We start from the raw sequence: 11,589 nt of genomic DNA, 5'->3' as shown, positions 1-11,589 counted from the left end.
CTCATAATACATTTTATTTCATATTTTCAGAAGTAGAAACATTCAGAGAGCCTAAGTAATTTGCTCAAAGTCACCTAACAAGTGAATGGAAGAATTTGGAAGACCAAAACCATGAATATTTGCACCCATTGGGCAAAGGGTGACCAGAATGGAGCAGAGCCAAGGTAGTTAATTCTATAGTTTAAAATATTTTATAGGTATTCTTTATGTTGAAAAATGCATAAATATTAAATGGGCAATAAATTTTAAGAAAAGCCAAATGTTAACTAAGTTGTAACTTCCCTGTGCATCCCACAGTCACGGGCCAGGGAACAACCACATCCACACTTCCCAACTTTTGGGTGATGTGTGAACTTTCCATCCTGGCAAATAGAATTCACTGTTTTTTTTTTTTTTTTTTTTTTTTTGCGAGAGCAGGTGTTAGAGGTGAATCTGTTTCATGGGAACACAGAATAAAGTGATTGGGCTGTCTGCCTCAGTCTGGCTACTAGATTCCTTGTCACTTCAGACCATCAAGGACACTGAGGAAAATCATAACTATTTAACCCACCTCATTCTAACCCAACCCTGCACTTTCAGAGCCCTCATACCACTTCTGCTCAGGTTTTCCCTTTGCCACTGTCATTCTGCTGGAGATGGGCTTGTCCCAGGCCGGTTGGTAAATGGAAAAGGTGGTCCTAAAACAGGAAAGTAGTAAAGAACCCAGGCTGTGTGGAACAATAGACCAAGTTCTAAATGTTCTCATGAAACTAATGAATGGTTAAAAAAAAAAAGAAATGTATAATCTTGACACTTTGATGTCTACATCTTTACAGTGTGTAGGATGAGATGAACATCAATGCTTCTGGTATCAAAGTACCCCTTTATGTATTGGGCCTTCACTATAGTGCTCAGCAAGATATAAGTGACTAATACTTCTATATATATTCTATATGAAATGAACCTCAGAGATCATCCATTGGTGATTAAACAAATTCCCCAAAGTTCTGTTGCCATTATGTTTTTTCCATATGTGAAGAGTTAATATGCTTGCAGTGCTCCATCTGAACAAACTGAGACGTTCTTTCTCTTTTTCATGGATGGATGGTATTGCTTCCCTACAGTGTGTATATAGAGATACATGAGTGTATATACAGACATGACTTATCTGAGAGCATGGAGTAATATGAAATACCATGATAAGATGATAAGTCCTTGTTAGAGAAAAAAGTGCTATTTTTATTTTATACATTGGGATTTCAAACTCAAATTTTGTCTTATTACAGATTTCATAAAAAGCACTTTGTTTTAGTGTGTTTGGTAAATACAGGGTAAAAAATATTAAAATTTTGAGTATATTTGGAAATTTCTTTTGGGGGAAAAGAAGAAATTAATGTTCTAGCACAGAGGTCACTGTGTGTGAGAGAGATACTTTTGAGTGTGTGTGTGAGATATATTTTTGTTTTTACATTTATTTATATACAATGCTTATGGTTTCACACCCATTTTTATATAACAGGAAGTTGTGGATGTTTTTCTATTTCATTAAATATTCTTCTTTAATGTTATTGTTACGTGCTACATGAAGTTATGCTACATAGGTTGTACCATAATGTAGTTGTTGGTTTTCAATATTAAACACTGTTTTATAATTTGTAAAGCATTAACACCGATCATGGAATTTTATTCTTTAAATTGGTTGTACATGTTCTATCTATACCACTTATTTCAGTAGATTTATTTTAAATGAAAACACCCTAAGTGGTTTATTTTCAAATGAGATAATAAAGGAATTCATTTTGATTTGTTCTTTCCTCAAATTAATATGACTGTTCTTAGCTTGAGCATTTTATGAACCATGAAAGTGTCTTTCATCTGCATAGTGTTTATCCTCATATAACTATGTGGATTTAAACTCATTCTATGATTACCTCCATTTGTCTTGATATTGGACAAGGATAGTTTTAGAATTTTTATTAATAAAGTGTCTTTTGTTTTTACTAATACATTTGCGTTATAATGGTAAGGTAATATAAATACAATATACTGCAACATTAAACAGCACCCCCTGATATAAGTTAAATGTGCAATGATCCCTCGCCCACCTGGCTATTTAATCTCATTTTCTAGAAGGTATCCCTTTTCAGATTTCATTACTTAAGAAATTTTAGACATATGACATATACACCATAGAATTTGATTTCCTTGACTTTTCAGCATGTAAGGTAGCACGGATAACTCAGCCTTCAGATACCTTCACTTAGGTAGATGCATGATCACTAGTCTGTTTTGGGGAGAAATAATCTCTCCTTGCATTCTCTTCCTCACTTCTGCATCCTGAATTTTTCACATGCAATTCATATATTACATATTTTGCTATTTCAATACATATAACTCTACATCATATTTTACATATTTACAGAGTATGACCATGCGGGTATCTCATAACTAATCTATGCTCTCATTCAATGGTAACTGTTACAGTGGTTTCAAGGACTTTGAGTTTTCAAAATTATTTCATTATTATGGCATATAGTACTATAATGAACACATTATGTACAGCAATGCAATATAGCTTTAGGGGAATTCCAAAGGTGAGAAGACTTTCTGGAGAATGATTTATACTTATTTTAATATTTTGTAATGATTCCTTATTCATTTACAGAATGTTCTGATTATTACCGATCAGTGGTACATGAGACACAGTGTACCATTTGATACTATAGAATATTCATTCAAGAAAATTGAACATGGCTATGTTTAGAATTTTTGAGATCCCATTTTATTCCTAAATAATTTCTGGTAAAATTAAAAATTTATTTTATTTTTGCTTAATATATAAAAATTATAGGAGTTCAGTTTGATATTTCAACATATGCCTACAGAAAGAAATGATCAAATCAATAATTAATATTTCCCTCTTCCCATCATTTCTTTATGTTCGGAGGCTTTCAGTCACTCTTCTCTGGAGTTTATATAATAAGTAATAGGTTATTATAAAGTGTGGTCATCCCAGTGTGCTGTAGAATGCTGGAACTTATTCTTTATATCTGACTGTGTTTTGGTACCCATTTTCCAACATCCCTTCATATCATAGTGGAATATTATTAACTATGAAGAATGAAATCCTATCATTTACAGAAAAATGGATGGAACTGGAAGACATGTTTTCTGTGAAATAGTTCAGGTAGAATGACAAGTTCTGCATGTTCTCTCTCAGACACGAAAGCCAACCTCCCTTCGTCACTACAGAACTTTAGGTTTATAAGACCTTGTAGGATCTGAGAGTGTATAGTGTGTGAGCTCCTTGTTACCATTTTCTTCCTCCTTTTCCTTACACTTCAATGTTCTGCCCCCACCCTGTGCCCAGACTGTTGCTACTTCAGGGCAGTTACCATCTGTCTTCTCTAACTGAAAGGCTCATTCCACATTCTTGTACTACTCAAATATTTTTTTCATATAATTTTAATATTCATTAAAAATTATTCCTATTTTGAGAACTCTGAGGATATATTTGAGGGTTCATCTTTCATTAGCCACTATACTCAATATTAAAAGAGATGTTGCATTTAAATAATTGCTTAAGATAACAATAATAAATACATTTCATGTTAGCATAAATGATATTTTTGTAAAAATATCTAATTTTTTTTAAAAAGCCTAGTGAAGAGTGGAATATATAAGAATTTTCTAATATATTTGCAAATCTACTGTATGTATGGATCAATAGAAGTGAGTCAGATTCTTATATCTACTTTCTTATTCAATTTGTTGTGATGTTACATTGTCTGATGCATATGAAGAAAATCTCACCCTATAAAAATATGTAATTGGGAAAACAAATATATGAATAATTTTTTAGGCAATTAAAAATACTCTTCCTCAATCAGGCATCTAAACTCAAAATGAGGTAGTTTTTTAAAGGTTATTTAAAATATGGAACCTAAATCATACTGATGATTAAATCAAATCAAGTCACATCCACTCTGATTTCTAAAATCTTAATTTTTGCTTGAAAGCTCAGGTTTTGTCAAATATTGTCTGCTATTTTCTTTGAAGTCAAAGATGCACTTTGATTTCTGAGAATATTTTTATCAAATACCTTAATCTGATAAATTGTAGGTTGTATGCCAGTCACATTTTTAATTTAAAAATGATGTCTCATAAAACAAATATTGCTAGTTCTTGCAGAGTTACCCATAGATATTTTCAAGTAAGGAGAATTTTTTTGCAGATGTGTCATTAGCTGTCTACACATTTTGGATATACCTTTACTTTGATGAATTCACTTTGATGAATATCATTGGTAAGTGGCTGACTGATTTCTTGTATTGACTTTGCATCCGCAGTGCAATCCTAGTCTCTTCCATTTTTGTAAATACTTCCCAATGGCTTTTTCATTTGTAGTTTGAATTTTTTTTCCAGAACATTTCTTCTGACTCTCAACATCTCTAATTTTCAGATAAATGTTTATAGATATTTGTTTCATAATGAAAAAGTGTAATTGGATTTGAATGTGATCACACTGATTTTGGAAAAGCTGACATCTTTATAATATTAGGTTTCAATACCCAAAGAGAGAGTGTCTTAGTATTTCTGTATGTGTGTTTGTGTATGTGTGTGTGTTTATCTGAATCTGAGTAATAAATTTACATTTGAAAATTCCACATTATGAGATTCATGGGAGAGTATAGATCCTCCGAGTATCAGAGAATTTAAAATCTCTTCTGTCTTTTCTTCAGATGCAGTTTATTCCAGATTACCTTGGTTTCAATCAATGAATGGAGGTAATCTAGAAAACATAATTCTATAAGCAATGCGAATAGAGTTTTCAATTTCCTTGTATAAGATAAGCAGGAAAGAATCAAACTTCCCTTTATTCTAAAAGAAAGCAGGTAAATCACAAGACATACACATTTATCATTTTTTTTTCCTTGAGTAAAAAGTTCAAGCCTAGAAATTTCTCTAAGAAGGATCTACAACTCTCGTAACAGATAAACTCCACTCTGAAGCACATCCTTCAGATGGCATGGTTTATATAAGCCTATTATTATATATATAATGATTGCACATAGCCCACGATATAATTTAAGTGAAATAGGAAGACATGCACTGTATCATTTCAAATATGAAAATTAAAAAACAAAACACATAAAGTGGATACTACATTTACTAAAAATAGAAAGTAATAACATCCCTTCTTCTGTGTATTCCCTTCTTCTGTGCCCCAATAATCAGTGTGTGTAAGTGTCTTTAGTGAATACATTGTAGTAAATACATTGAAAGCATGCCATGATTTATGTACTCTTTGATCTTGGGCAATTTATTTAGCTTCAATGTGTTCATCTATAAAATGGGTATTATCATAGTGTCATATTAATGAAATCATGAGCATAGTAATAAAAAATTAACTTTGTAAGCTTAAAGGAGTCAAGCAGGTAAATTATTAGAAGAATTCTTGCACAGCGGGAGCATTCAGCATCAGTTGCTATTATTGTGACAGAGGTCCTCCGCTTTCAGCATGATTGAGGAGGGACAGGGAAGGCAGTGCATAGCACACAAATAGCAAGCTCTCTGAGATGTGATCTTTGTTTCTTTCTCTTCTGTTGTCTGCTATGCAACTCTCTCTTTCTATATATATATATATATATATATATATATATATATATATATAATACTTCTCATTTTCCATATTTGCAAACTAGGGTTAATTACCTCTCTCATGGAAATGTTTAATAGCAAATGAGGTGATACTTCAAAGTACTTAAGAAATTGATGGTGTTTAGTAATTTATTTTTGTAAGACAAAACATAAAATAGGCTAATATTTCTATTAATAACTTATATTAAGATATCTTAAAAGGTGCAAAGCCAAATAAAATGATAAATTTATTATAAGTGTTAAAAAATAAAATAAGAAAGAAACAATGAAAAGAGACTACTGACAGTTTCTAACCTCCAGTATTTTGACTCACATTTTTTTTTTCATATTCCGATGATGTGAATGTGATATGCATCCAGGGAACCATAATTCTCAGTAAGTCACACAGTGAGGGTACATAATTAATTCTGTGTTTTGTGTTGCTAAACTATCATGTTTCAGTGTCTTCATTTGTTTTCTGTTGCCATAATGAAATATCTGATGCTTATTACTTTATAAAGAAAAGAAGTTTATTGAGCTCACAGTGTTGGAGGTTGAAAACCCAAGATTTGTCAGCCCTATATTTAGGGTCTGGTTAAGGCCCTCTTGGCTAGATCACACCATGTGGAAAAGTAGACATGTGAGTAAGGGGCCAAGAACATGGGGAGGCTTTCCTTCACACTAAAGTACTTTCTTGAAAACAGGGTCATATATATTCATGTATCCTTTCTCAGGACAGAGACCCCAGTGATCTAATAACCTTCTCTAGGATTTCATCTCTCTCAACATTGTCACAACAGGGGCCAAGCTTTGTGCATGAATGCTTTATATGTTAAGTGTATCAGATACTTTCCCCCCCACAGTAGAGCCGGGGATTGAAACCAGGGCCTCACATATCCTAGCCAAGTGCTATACCACTGAATAGCACTCCAACTCCCTACCTGCATTTTAGATATTTATGATATTTTGATATTCTCAAAATTTATGATATTTTCAATTTATGGTAGATTTATTGGGATATTTCCCATCATATGTTGCTTAGCATCTGTACAAGTTTGGCAAAGCTGAAAAGGCCTATTTCTTGGCAAACTTGTATTTAAACTAAATAGGAAAAAGGGAGGTAGTAGGGGAAAGAAGGATTGAGGAAGAGGCTTTCGGATTTTTGAAGAAGGCTCTGATGGTAAAACCTCTTTGGTTGAATGGCATGAGCATATGGCAGTACATGGAATGATGACCAGCTCATGTAGTGGTCACATTGGAACATTATGCACTCTGAACATTTATTTAAGTGTTTTGAAATGACAGTGACTTATATCATGACAAAAAGAGGCAAGAAGTCCAGTTGGTGCACAACAGCATTAGTACAGGTAAGAATTGACAACAGTGGCTTGAATCAGAGAAGTGACATTGGAGATGGACCATATGCAATGGCAGTATAATCAAGGAAAATGAATTAACTGCATAAAATTATCCCTTTCACCTCTGTATTTAGGGTCAAGTAAAGAACTTAAAAGATCCTTTGCTCAGAAAAAAATATATATATAATAAAAAATTAACAGTGCTATTCCCCCAATTGCAATTTGGATTATAATCAATTCAAAGCAATGAAATAAGTTTAAGATACTCTTTAAAATGCTCAGTTGCCTCTTGGATTAACTCCATCGTGTATTTATCAGTCCATATATGAATATAAAACCACTTGGCCAACATTTTGTACTAGAATACAACCCTTGACCTCGAGAATTACAAAGTCTAGGTGAAAAAGACAAAAATAAATCTTCAGCTATGGTCCTATGTGGCAACTTCTTCCACAGGAAGAAAAATATGATATGCTGAGACTGGAGAGAAGCAGTATCAACCTCACCCAGGGGTTTTGGAAAAAGGTACCCAAGAAGGGAAGATCAAGAAAAGCTTCAAAGTGAAAGATGAGGGGGAATTAGCCAAGAGAGAAGTCCAGCCAATTCCAGGAAGAGGAAAAGCTTAACACCCACATGAATGAGAGAGCCAATACTTTGGGGGCTTGACTGATTACCTTAACTGGATTCATGAATAGAAGTTCTGTAGCAATACTCAAAGTTAGAAATAAATCCTTTTTTCACCAGATTAACTATGATGACTCAGAATAGTTTAAATCTGTGGATAAATAATGTATACATTTAAAAATATTTTAACCCCCTATTTATAAATGAACACTTTCTTAGGAGTTTAATAGGATATCCTGATAAAATGTAAAGTTTTGAAGATTTAAATAATTCAAGCATGTTTTTTTTTTTTTTTTTTTAGTACCAAAGTCATGTAGGATGTTTGGAAAATGACATAATATTGACTCATTATAAAATACTTTCCACTAAAAACAATTCAACTTGTAAGAGCAAATGGCAAAAGTACTCATTATTTTAGTGTTAAAAGTTTTGGTCTTGAAATTTAAAACATACTTGCCATTCCAAATATCCTTCCTCTATTATATTTGCAAGGAAATTATTGAGCTTTAAGATTAATTAGTTAATATACTTTTAGATGAAACACATTTTCAGGGTTATATGGTTTACTCTAAGTTTCAGAAGGGAGTTTCAGAAAATAGCTCTGAGGTTTTGAAAAACAAGTCATAGTTAACTTATTCTGAAACCACAAAGATGTTTAAATGTCAATTATTTCAATATGGGAAACCATAGAATGTTTCTAAATTTCCCTTCTGCAAAATATATATTTTTGTATACTCATCCAACCCAGGCAAAATTTCTTCCTTTGCACAACAATGGAATTACCTTGATGTCAATAAAAGTTTTTCCAAAGTTTCCAAGTAGAAAATTGGGTGAATACATTATGCTAATCTTGGCAATGATTTGTTTATTTAAATATTTCCTTATTTTTTAAAAAAGAGTCATGTTGTTTTGGTTTCTCTAGTTAGGGTTGGCAGTATGTCAAATTTTGAAATAGGGAGTCTTTTTTAAAGTTGGCTGTTGATTGAAATCCTTCAAGTAACTTTAGAAAATATAGATTCCCAAGAGAGATTTCCCCTGAAGATCCTGATTGAATATGCATGGCTGAGGAATCTACATTTTTAACAAGCTTTCAAAGTAAATAGGACAATCAGGGGAGTAGGGAAAGTTATACTTTACCCATGCCTCTATTTTTTCATCTCTGCGAAGTAGCAGAAGAACTCACCATCCTAAGTAGTCTGAAGGTGTTAAGTTAGCAAGTCATTAATAGCTCCCTAGTTTCCACTATTGAAATAATCTCTTAGGGACCTTGGATTTTAAATCCCTGATTTCTTTTAGTTTCCTACACTAATCAAGGTGTTCTTTTATAAATTCTGTGACTTTCCTGTTCTTTTCTAGAAATATTGTCTCTACCTAATATATTTGTATAAAATATTTTAAATACACTGAGGAAATTCAAATTTAATAAAACTGAAGCTGTGCACAGGGGTTACAGAGATAAGTTCAGCATAGCCTGTGTCATTTTACCCAATTGCTCACAAAAAAATGCAAATTTAAAGAATGATATTAAAAGATCTAGCTGGTCTTTAATATTATTTGAAGGTGGTTGAGTTATTTGTTTGATGTTGACTGAAAATTAGCATACCATATTCAGATGTATGAAAAATTGGCATTTTTTCACTTTTTATATTTTCTTCCTTTCATCAACACTGGATGGTAGGAAGTTTGAAATTAGTAACTGGCATTTTGTTTATTTAAACGGATACTTTCAATTTGTTAAAATGACTTTAACCTTCTCAGGTTTAATAATCTCACCATTGTCTTCTTTAGATGGAATTTAGATGTGAGGAAGCTAGTGAATCCTCCCACTGGCAGTGAAATGGGCGAAGGAGTGGCCTTAGGGAGCTGCATAATAGTTTTCTTTTGTTCCTCTGGATGTCTTCACTGAGTGATTTATGCAACTAGAACTTGTGGCTCATGAACTTGTCAGTCATGGGTCTTAGGTCATTGATGTACCTGTCAATGACTCCTGATCAAATTTTTGCTAGGTCACTGATTCTGCAATTACAGAACCAAGGATAGAGTACCTGGAGTATAGTAAGGGAAAGGGGCAAGAAACCCAGGCAAATTCGTACTTTAATTTCTTATTACTCCTATAATAAAAATTACCACAAATTTGTGGACTTACAAAACAACACATATATTTAAAAATATATTATGTTTTAGCCCTGGAACCCTGAATTTTAAAGTTAGTTTCAGGGAGTTAAAATCAAGGTGTCAGCAGGATTGCACTCCTTCCTATGTCCTGAGATAGAACCCATTTATCTGTTCAGGTCTGGAGACAGCCCACCTTCCTTAACACTTACAACCACCATCTTCAAAGACAGCCATGGTAATATGATTTAGATATGTGTCCCCCAATAGCTCTTGTGTAAGACAATGCAAGAACATTTAGAGGTGAAATGAATGGGTTATGAGAACCTTACAATCAGTGAATGATCCCCTTCGAGAGATTAATTTATTGGTAATTATAGGCAGGTAGGGTGTGGCTACAGGTAGCTGGGGGCATGGCTTTGGGGTATATATTTTTTCCTTCTGAGCAAAGCTATCTTTCTCTGTTTCCTGGTGCCATGTTTCCAGCTGCTTTCCTCAGCCGCACTCTTCCGCCATGATGTTCAGCCTCACCTCCAGCCCCAAGGAATGGAGCCAGTTGTTCATGGATTGAGACCTCTAAAACTCTGAGTCCAAAAATAAACTTTTCCTCCTCTAAGTTTGTTCTTGTCAGATGTTTTGTTCACAGCAGTGAAAAAGCTGACTGTCACAAGGGCAATGGGCTTCCCTTCCATCCTGTCACTCTGGCACTCACTTGACTTCTTCCATTTTTTAAAGACTCTGGGATTCCATTGGACCCACCCAGATAACACAGGAAAAACTTCCTCTCTTAAGGAAGTGACTGCCAAGTTCAATTCCATTAGCTGCCTTAATTCTTCATTGCCATATGAGGTAACATGCTCACAAGTTTTGGGAATTAAAATATGGATGTCTCTGAAAATCCATTATTCTGTCTATGCTAGTTTCCAAAACATTTTTGTGCAATCATAGATCCACCAAAATAAACTCTACAAAGGTGTTTAATTAGAAGAAACTCTGCTTCTAGGACCTTGACTTCTCATATATTTGATAACTTTTAAAAAATCATTTGTAGCCATATCAGATAGTATCTTCTACCTCACACTTCAATATTAGAAAATGTGGATTTTTATGCTGATATTTTATGTTAAAATCCTGTTTAAAAAAGGTGAATTGAGATGTGATCTTTAGTAGAATAATTCAGCTGTAAACATCTCCACATTGTTAATTTAATACGTATTCCTTTGTAAGCCAGGGAAAATAAAATTGTAATGGATTTATTCTGGGTCTGGTTCATGTCCTTTCTGGGAAAAGACTTTGGAATAACTTAAGAAGTACACTGGGAAATTTCTTGTGGGTCTGTGGATTGCTGTTCTCAGAAGTGATGCTGCACAGTAGACACAGCATCCAAAGAGGGAGGCAAGAGTGCCCATTACTCTGGATTTATTTGTGATCGCCTTGATCATGACTCAGGGTGAAATCTTGAAATGAATCATCATCTCATGTTGTCACCTTGGAAAAAAAGAAAAAAGACAAGTATCTAATATTGAGAACATTACTTTGTATTTGTAGACTGTGACACTAAAAGCTCTGGATTTAATCTGGGCTATCTAAACACACTTCCTCGTCTAAGCAGAGTTCCATAAGTAGCTTATTTTAATCCTTTATTCCTTAAAAGAGTCTTTCATGTTAGTGAAAGAGAGCCAGAGAAACTCACCCACTTCCTGTTTTCACCAAAGATAATAATAATCATTAACATTTTCTCAGTGATTTATAATATAGAGAGCCCTTTCACGTGCATTATTTCACTGGATTCTTATGAAAACCTCACAAAATAAAATGGAAAGATGTAGCAAATCAAACCTCAGAAACAGGACTTCTGCCTCCAAATTCCATGATT

This window comes from Marmota monax, unplaced genomic scaffold (genome assembly GCF_021218885.2).
Source record: "Marmota monax isolate L192 unplaced genomic scaffold, Marmota_monax_Labrador192_F-V1.1 WCK01_AAM20220418_F8-fsc00036, whole genome shotgun sequence".
NCBI classification, from domain to species: domain Eukaryota; kingdom Metazoa; phylum Chordata; class Mammalia; order Rodentia; family Sciuridae; genus Marmota; species Marmota monax.
Note: the sequence above shows the minus strand (reverse complement) of the source record.